The sequence below is a fragment of the Salmo salar genome, chromosome 13 (assembly GCF_965601325.2).
Source record: "Salmo salar chromosome 13, fSalSal1, whole genome shotgun sequence".
Taxonomy (NCBI): Eukaryota; Metazoa; Chordata; class Actinopteri; order Salmoniformes; family Salmonidae; genus Salmo; species Salmo salar.
This window is the reverse complement of record NC_138303.1, coordinates 25,731,549-25,745,000: the sequence shown is the minus strand read 5'-3', so window position 1 is coordinate 25,745,000 and position 13,452 is coordinate 25,731,549. Positions and strand designations below refer to the sequence as shown.

The 13,452-nt window shown below is 44.0% G+C and overlaps 1 protein-coding gene across 1 annotated transcript in view; it reads left to right on the top strand.

Annotated features, from left to right (window-relative positions):
• Window positions 1-6,092: 6,092 nt before the first annotated feature.
• zmp:0000000926 (uncharacterized) overlaps window positions 6,093-13,452 on the top strand; it is a 55,192-nt gene continuing 47,832 nt past the window's right edge. Inside the window, exon 1 of the mRNA XM_082959910.1 lies at window positions 6,093-6,371. The gene's annotated coding sequence lies outside the window, so the exon portion shown is untranslated. The remainder of the gene's footprint in view (window positions 6,372-13,452) is intronic.

Below are 13,452 nucleotides of genomic sequence, written 5' to 3'. Positions count from 1 at the left end.
TGAAGAAAGAGGCCTAGAAGAGGCCTAGAAGCCCAGGAAATGAGAATTGATCATACAACCTTCCTCCATGGACTGGATACAGGATAAGAGAGACAACAAAGGCATTTAATTCCATTAATATCAGGTCTGACTTGTTTGTATTCAAAATCAATTGTTGACCAATCCACAGACCAAACCAAAGGCAGTAAAACTAAGATATCCAATCAGATCAACACAGCCAACATCCTCTAAGAAGGGGGTCACGTCTATGTGTGATGACCTGAGAGGGTGGGCTGGGTAGTACAATTGCATACAATGTCGTCAGAGTTCACTCTGAACAACTAGAAGTAACCACAGAGATCATACATACCAGTGGTGTAAAGTACTTAAGTAAAAATATTTGTAAGTACTATTTAAGTAGTTTTTTGTGGTATCTGTACATTACTTTACTTCACTATTTCTATTTTTGACAACATTTAATTTTACTTCACTACATTCCTTAAGAAAATGGTGTACTTTTTACTCCACACATTTTGCATGACACCCAAAAGTACTCATTACATTTTGAATGCTTAGCAGGACAGGAAAATGTTCCAATTCACTCACTTATCAAGAGAACATCCCTGGTCATCCCTACTGCCTCTGATCTGGCAGACTCACTAAACAGAGAACATCCCTGGTCATCCCTACTGACTCTGATCTGGCAGACTCACTAAACAGAGAACATCCCTGGTCATCCCTACTGCCTCTGATCTGGCAGACTCACTAAACAGAGAACATCCCTGGTCCTCCCTACTGACTCTGATCTGGCAGACTCACTAAACAGAGAACATCCCTGGTCCTCCCTACTGACTCTGATCTGGCAGACTCACTAAACAGAGAACATCCCTGGTCATCCCTACTGACTCTGATCTGGCAGACTCACTAAACAGAGAACATCCCTGGTCCTCACTACTGACTCTGATCTGGCAGACTCACTAAACAGAGAACATCCCTGATCATCCGTACTGACTCTGATCTGGCAGACTCACTAAACAGAGAACATCCCTGGTCATCCCTACTGCCTCTGATCTGGCAGACTCACTAAACAGAGAACATCCCTGGTCATCCCTACTGCCTCTGATCTGGCAGACTCACTAAACAGAGAACATCCCTGGTCCTCCCTACTGACTCTGATCTGGCAGACTCACTAAACAGAGAACATCCCTGGTCCTCCCTACTGACTCTGATCTGGCAGACTCACTAAACAGAGAACATCCCTGGTCCTCCCTACTGACTCTGATCTGGCAGACTCACTAAACAGAGAACATCCCTGGTCCTCCCTACTGACTCTGATCTGGCAGACTCACTAAACAGAGAACATCCCTGGTCATCCCTACTGACTCTGATCTGGCAGACTCACTAAACAGAGAACATCCCTGGTCCTCACTACTGACTCTGATCTGGCAGACTCACTAAACAGAGAACATCCCTGATCATCCGTACTGACTCTGATCTGGCAGACTCACTAAACAGAACATCCCTGGTCCTCCCTACTGACTCTGATCTGGCAGACTCACTAAACAGAGAACATCCCTGGTCCTCCCTACTGACTCTGATCTGGCAGACTCACTAAACAGAACATCCCTGGTCCTCCCTACTGACTCTGATCTGGCAGACTCACTAACCAGAGAACATCCCTGATCATCCCTACTGCCTCTGATCTGGCAGACTCACTAAACAGAACATCCCTGGTCCTCCCTACTGACTCTGATCTGGCAGACTCACTAAACAGAGAACATCCCTGGTCCTCCCTACTGACTCTGATCTGGCAGACTCACTAAACAGAGAACATCCCTGGTCCTCCCTACTGACTCTGATCTGGCAGACTCACTAAACACAAATGCTTGGTTTCTAAATAATGTCTGAGTGTTGGAGTATCCCCCTGGCTATCGATAAATAAATAAAAAACTAAAATTGTGCCGTCTGGTTTGCTTAATATAAGTAATTTGAAATGATTTATACTTTTACTTTTGATACTTAAGTATATTTTAGCAATTACATTTACTTTTGATGCTTAAGTATATTTAAAACCAAATACTTGTAGACTTTTAGACAAGTAGTATTTTACTGGGTGATTTTCACTTTTACTTCAGTCATTTTCTAATAAGGTATCTTTACTTTTACTCAAGTATGACAGTTGGGTGCTTTTTCCAGCACTGATACATACAAACACACACACACACACATACACACACGCACACACGCACAGGCACACACAGGCACATTTGCAAAATAATTTTAAATTAGGCCAGGTCACCGCCTAGTGTAGGTAAGAGTCAAGGGACTTACTGAAACTTGTTTGGCCTACTGTCTGTCTGTCTGTTCATCTGCCTGCGTCCTGATTGGTTCAGTATCTGTCTAAAGCTGAACTTGAATTCCTCTCCAGGACTTATGATTTGGGATGTTTGACTTAACTCCCTATGCTGTACTGTGTTTATGCTGTCTTCCTGTGCTATATGGTCAGGCAATCCATTCGTCCTGTCATTCTGCAGGGTGCACAGTTTCCTTCAGACCCTTGATTTTAGGTCAACTGCATCAAGTTACATCCAGAAAGTCCCCCCCACCCTCTGTGATTGTGTCAGAGTTGCCTTGTCAGGATGAGTGTGTGTGAGTGTGTGTTCCTGAGGACGTACTGCCAGAGGTCTTTCCACCACCCAGTTGCTGTTTATACTTCTGTCCTACCCACATCGATTCCTTCCTGGTCAGTCAAAGTAAGCTGTGTGTGTGTGTGTGTGTGTGTGTGTGTGTGTGTGTGTGTGTGTGTGTGTGTGTGTGTGTGTGTGTGTGTGTGTGTGTGTGTGTGTGTGTGTGTGTGTGTGTGTGTGTGTGTGTGTGTGTGTGTGTGTGTGTGTGTGCTTCAGACAGAAGGAAGACAAGCAGAAACAGAAGGTTAAATAGTTTGAAATAACTTTGCTGTGATATATTTTGTTGTGTGATGCACTGTACTTTAGGTGGTATACTATCAGTCTGATAATGGTCCTTGTGTCTCCACAGAGCGAGAGAGAGAGAGAGAGAGAGAGAGAGAGAGAGAGAGAGAGAGAGAGAGAGAGAGCAACACAATTAGACCCAACCAAATCATGAGAAAACAAAAACATAATTACTTGACACATTGGAAAGAATTAACAAAAAAACTGAGCAAACTAGAATGCTAGTTGGCCCTAAACAGAGAGTACACAGTAGTATAATAAGGAAATCTTTGACTATGTACAGACTCAGTGAGCATGGCCTAGCTATTGATAAAGGCCGCCGAAGGCAGACCTGGCTCTCAAGAGAAGACAGACTACGTGCACACTGCCCATAAAATAAGGTGGAAACTGAGCTGCACTTCCTAACCTCCTGCCAAATGTATGACCATAGAGACATTTTTCCCTCAGATTACACAGACACACAAATAATTCAAAAACAAATCAAATTTGGATACACTCCCATATCAATTGGGTGAAATACCACAGTGTGCCATCAAAGCAGCAATATGTGTGACCTGTTGCCACAAGAAAGGATAACCAGTGAAGAACAAACACCATTGTAAATACAACCTATATTTATGTTAATTTATTTTCCTATTTATTTTTATTTAACTATTTGGACATCAATACAACACTGTATATATACATAATATGACATTTGACATGTCTTTAGTCTTTTGGAACTTTTGTAATTGTAATGTTTACTATACATTTTTATTGTCTATTTCACTTTTCTTTATTATCTATTTCACTTGCTTTGGCAATGTAAACATATGTTTCCCATGCCAATAAAGCCCTTCAATTTAATTTTGGTGAGCTGCCCAGTAACACAAGCCTAACAGAAGAGCTAAATCACTTCTATGCTCGCTTCAAGGCAAGCAACACTGAAGCATGCATGAGAGCACCAGCTGTTCTGGATGACTGTGTGATCACGCTCTCCGTGAGCAAGACCTTAAAACAGGTCAACATTCACAAGGTCGCAGGGCCAGACGGATTACCAGGACGTGTACTCAGAGCATGTGCTCACAAACTGGCAAGTGTCTTCACTGACATTTTCAACCTGTCCCTGGCTGAGTCAGTAATACCAACATGTTTCAAGCAGACCACCATAGTCCCTGTGCCCAAGAACACCAAGGTAATCTGCCTAAATGACTACCGACCCGTGGCACTCATGTCTGTAGCCATGAAGTGCTTTGAAAGGCTTGTCATGGCTCACATCAACACCATCATCCCAGAAACCCTAGACCCACTCCAATTTGCATATAACCCCAACAGATCCACAGATGGTGCAATATCTATAGCGCTCAACACTGCCCTTTCCCACGTGAACTAAAGGAACACCTACGTGAGAATGCTGTTCATTGACTACAGCTCAGAATTCAACATCATAGTGCCCTCAAAGCTCATCACTAAGCTAAGGACCCTGGGACTAAACACCTCCCTCTGCAACTAGATCCTGGACTTCCTGATGGGCTGCCCCCAGGTGGTAAGGGTAGGCAAAAACATCTGCCACGATGATCCTCAACACGGGGGCCCCTCAGGGGTGCGTGTTTAGTCCCCTTCTGTACTCACGATCACCAACAAAGATGAGACAGCCTATAGAGAGGAGGTCAGAGACCTGGAAGTGTGGTGCCAGGACAACAACCTCTCCCTCAACGTGATCAAGACAAAGGAGATGATCGTGGACTACAGGAAAAGGAGGGCACTACAGAGGGTAGTGCGTACGGCCCTGTACATCACTGGGGCCAAGCTTCCTGCCACCCAAGACCTCTATACCAGGTGATGTCAGAGGAAGGCCCTAAAATTGCCAAAGACTCCAGCCACCCAAGTCATAGACTGTTCTCTCTGCTCTCGGCACTGCAAGCAGTACCGAAGCACCAAGTCTAGGTCCAAAAGGCTTCTTAAACAGCTTCTACCCCCAAGCCAGAAGACTGCTGAACTACTAATCAAATCAGACTATTTGCATTGACCCCTTTTTTTTACTAAGCTGCTGCTACTTGCTGTTTATTATCTATTATCTATGCCCGAGTGGCACAGCGGTCTAAGGCCGGGGGGGCTTTACTTGACTCATCACGCCCTTGCGACTCCTTGTGGCAGGCCGGGTGCTTGCAGGCTGACGCTGGTCGGCAGTTCATTTAAATGTTTTATTTAACCTTTATTTAACTGGGCAAGTTTAACTAGGCCAGTTGAACGGTGTTTCCTCTGACACATTGGTGCGGCTGGCTTTTGGGTTAAGCTGGTGTGTGTTAAGGAGCACGGTTAGGCGGGTCATGTTTTGGAGGACGCATGATTCCACCTTCGACTCTCCTGAGCACGTTGGGGAGTTGCAGCAACGAGACGAGGTCAAATTTGGGGAGAAAAAAAATGCATTGTTGGTTAAGGGCTTGTAAGTAAGGATTTCACAGTAAGGTCTACTACACCTGTTGTATTTGGCGCATGTGACAAATAAAATGTGATTTGTACTGAGTTAAATCATTGCAATTGTTGCATGGTGCGTTTATATTCTTCTTCAGTATAATTTTTTATTTGATATATTTTACATGTGATAAGGCCAGAGGGCCAGGGATAATTACAGACGCTTATGATAATCTGAAGTACCCAAAAGGGCCACTAGATGTCTTGTGATAAATTACATAAAATCCTTGAAAGTGACCAAAGTTATGGTAATTTACTGGTAGTTTACTTTCCCACCATTCTGCACACATTTCCCACCATTCTACTGTGCTGTGATACGAGGAGAGGCTGAGGTGTTAAGCCAATAGCGTGAGATGTGGGCCAGTGCATTCCGCCGCTCTGGGGAGGTTAATGAGTATAGCCTCTGGGCACTCAGCCAAACACAAGCCATTAATGCTGCTAGTGCTAACACTACAGCTAGCTAACGCTCCCACAATGAGCCTGACATCAACTATCAGCCCCGTACTGAGCTTTGCTAATAATACACCCAGAGAGAGAGAGGGAGAGAAAGAGAGAGAGAGGGAGAGAGAGAGAGAGGGGGGGGAGAGAGAGAGAGAGACAGAGAGACAGAGAGTGAGAGGGGGAGGGAGGGGGAGAGAGAGAGGGACAGAGCGAGAGAGATAGAGAGAGGAGGGTTAGAGAGATCAAGCAAGCTAGAGTGAGGGAGAGGGAGAGTGTAAGAGCATAGAAGAGTTAAGAGCAAACAGAGTGTGAGGCAAGGTGGAGAGAAAGGAACATATTGAAGACTGAGTCGGAGACAGAGAGAGAGAGAGAGAGAGAGAGGGAGAGAGAGAGAGAGAGAGAGAGAAAGTGAGAGGAGGTGAAAAGATAGATAGAGCGAGAGAGAGAGCTGTTTGTCTAAATGTGCTTTACGGCTAGCTGATCCAATGAGCACTCACTCCGTTACTCACCACGCAAAGACACCCAGAGGTAAGTAACCAGAACGCTTTCTAGCCTCCGTGTGTGTGTGTGTGTGTGTGTGTGTGTGTGTGTGTGTGTGTGTGTGTGTGTGTGTGTGTGTGTGTGTGTGTGTGTGTGTGTGTGTGTGTGTGTGTGTGTGTGTGTGTGTTTTTGTGAGACAGAAAGTTAGTTAGAGAGTTGGATAAAATATGTATATACAGTGGTTGTTTGAAGATGTGGTGTATTACAGGACTATGTGAGTTGTGTGATAGAGAAAGAAGTGTTTGTATCTGAGGAGATACAACATGCATGTGTGGATTGTATATGGTTTATGGTATAGCAGTCTGTGTGTCCAGTATATGGTTTATGGTATAGCAGTCTGTGTGTCCAGTATATGGTTTATGGTATAGCAGTCTGTGTGTCCAGTATATGGTTTATGGTATAGCAGTCTGTGTGTCCAGTATATGGTTTATGGTATAGCAGTCTGTGTGTCCAGTATATGGTTTATGGTATAGCAGTCTGTGTGTCCAGTATATGGTTTATGGTAAAGCAGTCTATCGGTGTTTCTCAAAATGCATACTACCGTGCTCCGAGCACTCAAATTAGAGCACGGGAGGGTCAGAGTATGAGTCCAAATCAAAGTATGCGAAATGGTACACGGAGGGCACTTCTCTAACGCGTACACCGTTTGTACATATTTTGAAGCATGCATCGATGCAAGCTTCAAAGAAAAGTATGCAAATAAATATGACGTAACCATTACTTGAATTGAAGCGAGATAAAAAAAAACTTTGGAATTAAATGTTGCCTATTGACATCTCATCTCACTACAATGTTTTATCTTGAAACATTAATACATACAGTTGAAGTCGGAAGTTTACATACAGCTTAGACAAATACATTTAAACTCAGTTATCACCATTTCTGACATTTAATCCAAGTAAAAAATCCCTGTTTTTGGTCAGTTAGGATCACCACTTTATTTTAAGAATGTGAAATGTCAGAATAATAGTAGAGAATGATTTATTTCAGCTTTTATTTCTTTCAACACAATCCCAGTGGGTCAGAAGTTTACATACACTCAATTAGTATTTGGTAGCATTGCCTTTTAAATTGATTACCTTGGGTCAAACGTTTCGGGTAGCCTTCCACAAGCTTCCCACAATAAGTTGGGTGAATTTTGGCCCATTCCTCCTGACAGAGCTGCAGTAACTGACTCAGGTTTGTAGACTTCCTTGCTCGCACACGCTTTTTCAAGTCTGCCCACACATTTTCAATAGGATTGAGGTCAGGGCTTTGTGATAGCCACTCCAATACCTTGACTTTGTTGTCCTTAAGAAATTTTGCCACAACTTTGGAAGTATGCTTGGGGTCATTGTCCATTTGGAAGACCCATTTGTGACCAAGCTTCAACTTCCTGACTGATGTCTTGAGATGTTGCTTCAATATATCCACATCATTTTCCTACCTCGTGATGCCATCTATTTTGTGAAGTGCACCAGTCCCTCCTGCATCAAAGCACCCCCACAACATGATGCTGCCACCCCCGTGCTTCACGGTTGAGATGGTGTTCTTCACCTTGCAAGGCTCCCCCTTTTTCCTCCAAACATAACGATGGTCATTATGGCCAAACAGTTATATTTTTGTTTCATCAGACCAGACGACATTTCTACAAAAAGTATGATCTTTGTCCCCATGTGCAGTTGCAAACCATAGTCTGGCTTTTTTATGGCGGTTTTGGAGCAGTGGCTTCTTCCTTGCTGAGCGGCCTTTCAGGTTATGTCGATATAGGACTCGTTTTTACTGTGGATATTGATACTTTTGTACCTGTTTCCTCCAGCATCTTCACAAGGTCCCTTGCTGTTGTTCTGGGATTGATTTGCACTTTCGCAACAAAGTACGTTCATCTCTAGCAGACAGAATGTGTCTCCTTCCTGAGCGGTATGACGCCTGCGTGGTCCCATGGTGTTTATACTTCCGTGCTATTGTTTGTACAGATGAACATGGTACCTTCAGGCATTTGGAAATTGCTCCCAAGGATGAACCAGACTTGTGGAGGTCTACCATTTTTTTCTGATGTTTTGACTGATTTCTTTTGATTTTCCCATGATGTCAAGCAAAGAGGCACTGAGTTTGAAGTTAGGCCTTGAAATACATCCACAGGTACACCTCAAATTGACTCAAATGATGTCAATTAGCCTATCAGAAGCTTCTAAAGCCATGACATAATTTTCTGGAATTTTCCAAGCTGTTTAAAGGCACAGTCAACTTAGTGTATGTTAACTTCTGACCCACTGGAATTGTGATGCAGTGAATTATAGGTGAAATAATCTGTCTGTAAACATTTGTTGGAAAAATTACTTGTGTCATGCACAAAGTAGATGTCCTAACCGACTTGCCAAAACTATAGTTTGTTATCAAGACATTTGTTGAGTGGTTGAAAAAACGAGTTTTAATGACTCCAACCTAAGTGTAAACTTCCGACTTCAACTGTACATGCTATGTTAATTTTGGCATGGTTACCTGCCTTCAATACCCACTGTATTGTGTGTGGGTTGTAAGCCCATAGGAATTCAATAGAGCTAACTGGCTAGCTACTACTGATAGATTACACTGTACAACCTTGGATAACACTGGCTTTAGGTCATTTTTGCCAGTTATAATATCTGTTTAGCTACATTATTACAATTCACATATAGCTAGCTGATAGTTATGAAGTGAAATATTTGCTTTGTGTATATCTTGTTCCGTCTCTATTTCCATTGTCCTGGCTAGAAGAAGGAAGTTTCAGTGAATGGGTAAGTCCATAGTAAGTCAATAAGGCTAACTGGCTAGCTAGCCAGCCACAAAGAATTGTTAGCTAGCCACCCAAGAAAAATTTACATCTACCTTAGTTAACATTGGTTTTCGGTCATTTTTGCCTGTTTTTCTATCTGGTTAGCTACATTGCTACGTTTCACATGCATCTAGCTGATAATTATGAAGTAAAACGTTTGCTTTGTATATTTCTTGTTTAGTCTCTATTGTTGCCATTGTCCTGGCTAGAAGAAGGTTCAGTGAATGGCGAGATGCAGCGTGAGGTAATACAGTAGGTAATACAGCGTGAGGTAATGCATCCACACTCTCGTCCTCACAAGAATGTACTCAAGAGAACGTCCCTGGAAAATGCACTTGGAGCATGAGAGTGTGGAGCATGGTAGTATGCATATTGAGAAACACCCTGTGTGTACAGTACATGGTTTATGGTATAGTAGTGTGAGTCTAACAACGTGTGGGCTTATATGTGTCTATGTGTGTGAGTATGTGTGTGAGTATGTGTGTGCACTAGTGTGTGAGTATGTGTGTGTGCACACGTGTGTGTGTGTGTGTGTGTGTGTGTGTGTGTGTGTGTGTGTGTGTGTGTGTGTGTGTGTGTGTGTGTGTGTGTGTGTGTGTGTGTGTGTGTGTGTGTGTGTGTGTGTGTGTGCATGTGCGCCTCAGTGTGTGTTCATGCAAGTGAATGCATGTGCATGGGCCAATTTGTAAATGTGTAAGTATGTGTGAGGGATAGAAAGGTGTAGGTTCACCATTCAGCCTGGCTGAATCCAGGCTAAGAACTAGAGCAGTGGGCTGAAATAGACCCAGTCCAGAGATAGCCAGGGGCCACAGTCACAGTGGGGCACATATGAGGAGGGGGGCAGACAGAGAGAAGTGCAGATATGAAAGAGAGATATGGCGGTAGATATGGGAGAGGGGGATATGGGAGGAGGTGGAGGTGGGTGGGGGACACTGACAGAGAGGAGGCAGAAGTGGGGGTTGGCAGAGAGACAGAGGGGGTAGATACTCCCATGTAGAGAGCAGAGGGGGTGAGCGAGATATGGACTGTAGAGACAGGTGTGGTGGTGGAGTTGGGGGGTACAGACAGACAGACAGACAACGTCCCAAACAGGCCACCATACCGAATGACTTAGCAACCGCGTGATGCAGCATGACAATGTGAACGTGACTGGTCAGGGAAACCTGTTTACTGGATTTCCTGCTTTCTAGATGTAAATATCTTGAACAAAAGTTCTGGTTGTGATGCTAACGTTAGCTCACAAATGTGAGGATGTTTGAATCTGAGAGGCCCAGGCAGTTTATAAAAAACAGCTCTCGTTCTTTCAACATAAGGGGCTGCATGCTAATGGTTAATTCAGTTGTCTGTAAATAAATATAGGTTGATTCTGGTGAGCGATTGGATAGTGTGTACTGCAGCACACCAGGCAGATCTGGATGATTTCATTACTGACAGCCGTGACTAGACTGTGCCAAACCTCATGTAAATTGCGACATCCTCAGTTACACAAATCTCAGAAAAATCAGTTTTGGAATTTACTGACTTTATGACCAAAATGATGCTACTTACACTTTTTACTCAATTTTGGCACTAGAATAAATGTTTTGGATTAATATCGATGCCACAAAGGCCATTTTCAACCAGATATGTTTTTTAAGTTCAGTTGCACTTTAAGTTAGAATGATGTGAGTGGCAGTGGACTGGAATTCAGTCAAACCCACACAGAAGAGAACAGGCTATTGTGGCTATACCATTTAAAGTAATGTAAGCAATTAGATAAAAACAATGTACTTAGATATACATTTTTTAAGAAAAGAAGGGAACTGTGTGATTTGTGTGTCGCTATAGTCTGAGATGGATCTCAATACGGAGTTCACTTTGAAAAGAGTTGAAAAGCATAAACCTAGATATGTGTGTGTGTGCGTGCATAAGTGCACATGCGTCTGTATATGTGTATGTGTACTATAACACTCTGTGTGTGTGTGTGTGTGTGTGTGTGTGTGTGTGTGTGTGTGTGTGTGTGTGTGTGTGTGTGTGTGTGTGTGTGTGTGGTGTGTGTGTGTGGTGTGTGCTGTGTGTATGTATCTGTGTGTATGTATCTGTGTGTGTGTGTGTGTGTGTGTGTGTGCGCGTGTGTGCGTGCGTGCGTGCGTGCGTGCGTGCGTGCGTGCGTGTGTGTGTGTGTGTGTGTGTGTGTGTGTGTGTGTGTGTGTGTGTGTGTGTGTGTGTGTGTGTGTGTGTGTGTGTTTGTGTGTGTCTGTGTGTATGTATCTGCAGCTCACCCACTCAAACCTCCTACAATACAACAGTGTGTTTCTTGGTACCTCACAGTCAGTTTTTCATGGAATTACTTATATTTCCAAGCATTACCCTCTACCATGTAGCCTAACACTTTCCCTCCCAGCTCGACTGAATGTTGAAGATAGTTGGAATACCATAAATGGTTGGTCCACACTGAGAAAACCACCAAATTGACCTCGGATCAGTGTCAATGGCTAACCTCAGCCCACTCCAGTCTGAATAGAGAGTTCACTGAATGGTCTTCTGGTGTCAGACATAGGGCTGTTTCACAGTAATATTCCAGAGGAGTTACTGTATCATATTAAAACGTAAGAGTATGCATGGTCAGCATCTGTGAGCCTTTTTTGCTTATATGAATCGATTGTGTTTTCAACCTTTCCATAGTTTTTTTGTGGTGTCGGATTTGCCCTTGTCTTTGACATGACTAGGCAAAGTCGGGCGATGCTATGACACGTTTGTCTGTATGTCCATATGTACTATGTGTGTGATTGTGTGTGTTTGTGTGTGTGTGTGATTGTGTGTGTGTAAATGTGCGTTATTGTGTGCAGGCTTGGCAAGGTTGACAGGTTGGAAGGGTGGTGCTGGTATCAGTTCACACATGTAGATTTATTGTGCTAGGGCTTTGTTTTCAGGTGTAGTCTCGCATCTCAATCCTCTGAGGTGAAGTCATCAACTAACTCCCATTGAACCTGTCAGCAGGGGCGGACTTAGTGATTTGGAGGCCCCAGGCAGAGGCCTGTCTGAGGCCCCTGCCTGGCTCCAACTGCCCAAGAGTTGTTTGGATTGTTTTAGGTGAATGAAGCAGAATGAAAAGGCTGACTGAAAATACTTAAAATACCCTTTACAAGGTCTTTGCATCACCACAGGGGTGGGCAATAATTTTGGCTCAAGGGTCACATCAGGATTTGTTTATTAAACAAAGGGCCACCCTCAGACTGATTTGTTTGTCTAGGTCCATTACCATTGCTTTATATTTTCTATCTGTTTTATACTTTCACATTAGGGATTCATGATGTGTAACTTCTGGGCCAATACCTATACCTAATATTTTCTTTGCATTCTTGACCAATAACAATATATACTGCTCAAAAAAATAAAGGGAACACTTAAACAACACAATGTAACTCCAAGTCAATCACATTTCTGTGAAATCAAACTGTCCACTTAGGAAGCAACACTGATTGACAATACATTTCACAAGCTGTTGTGCAAATGGAATAGACAACAGGTGGAAATTATAGGCAATTAGCAAGACACCCCCAATAAAGGAGTGGTTCTGCAGGTGGTAACCACAGACCACTTCTCAGTTCCTATGCTTCCTGGCCGATGTTTTGGTCACTTTTGAATGCTGGCGGTGCTTTCACTCTAGTGGTAGCATGAGACGGAGTCTACAACCCACACAAGTGGCTCAGGTAGTGCAGCTCATCCAGGATGGCACAGCTGTGGCAAAAAGGTTTGCTGTGTCTGTCAGCGTAGTGTCCAGAGCATGGAGGCGCTACCAGGAGACAGGCCAGTACATCAGGAGACGTGGAGGAGGCCGTAGGAGGGCAACAACCCAGCAGCAGGACCGCTACCTCCACCTTTGTGCAAGGAGGAGCAGGAGGAGCACTGCCAGAGCCCTGCAAAATGACCTCCAGCAGGCCACAAATGTGCATGTGTCTGCTCAAACAGTCAGAAACAGACTCCATGAGGGTGGTATGAGGGCCCGACGTCCACAGGTGGGGGTTGTGCTTACAGCCCAACACCGTGCAGGACATTTGGCATTTGCCAGAGAACACCAAGATTGGCAAATTCGCCACTGGCGCCCTGTGCTCTTCACAGATGAAAGCAGGTTCACACTGAGCACATGTGACAGACGTGACAGTCTGGAGATGCCGTGGAGAACATTCTGCTGCCTGCAACATCCTCCAGCATGACCGGTTTGGTGGTGGGTCAGTCATGGTGTGGGGTGGCATTTCTTTGGGGGGGCCGCACAGCCCTCCATGTGCTCGCCAG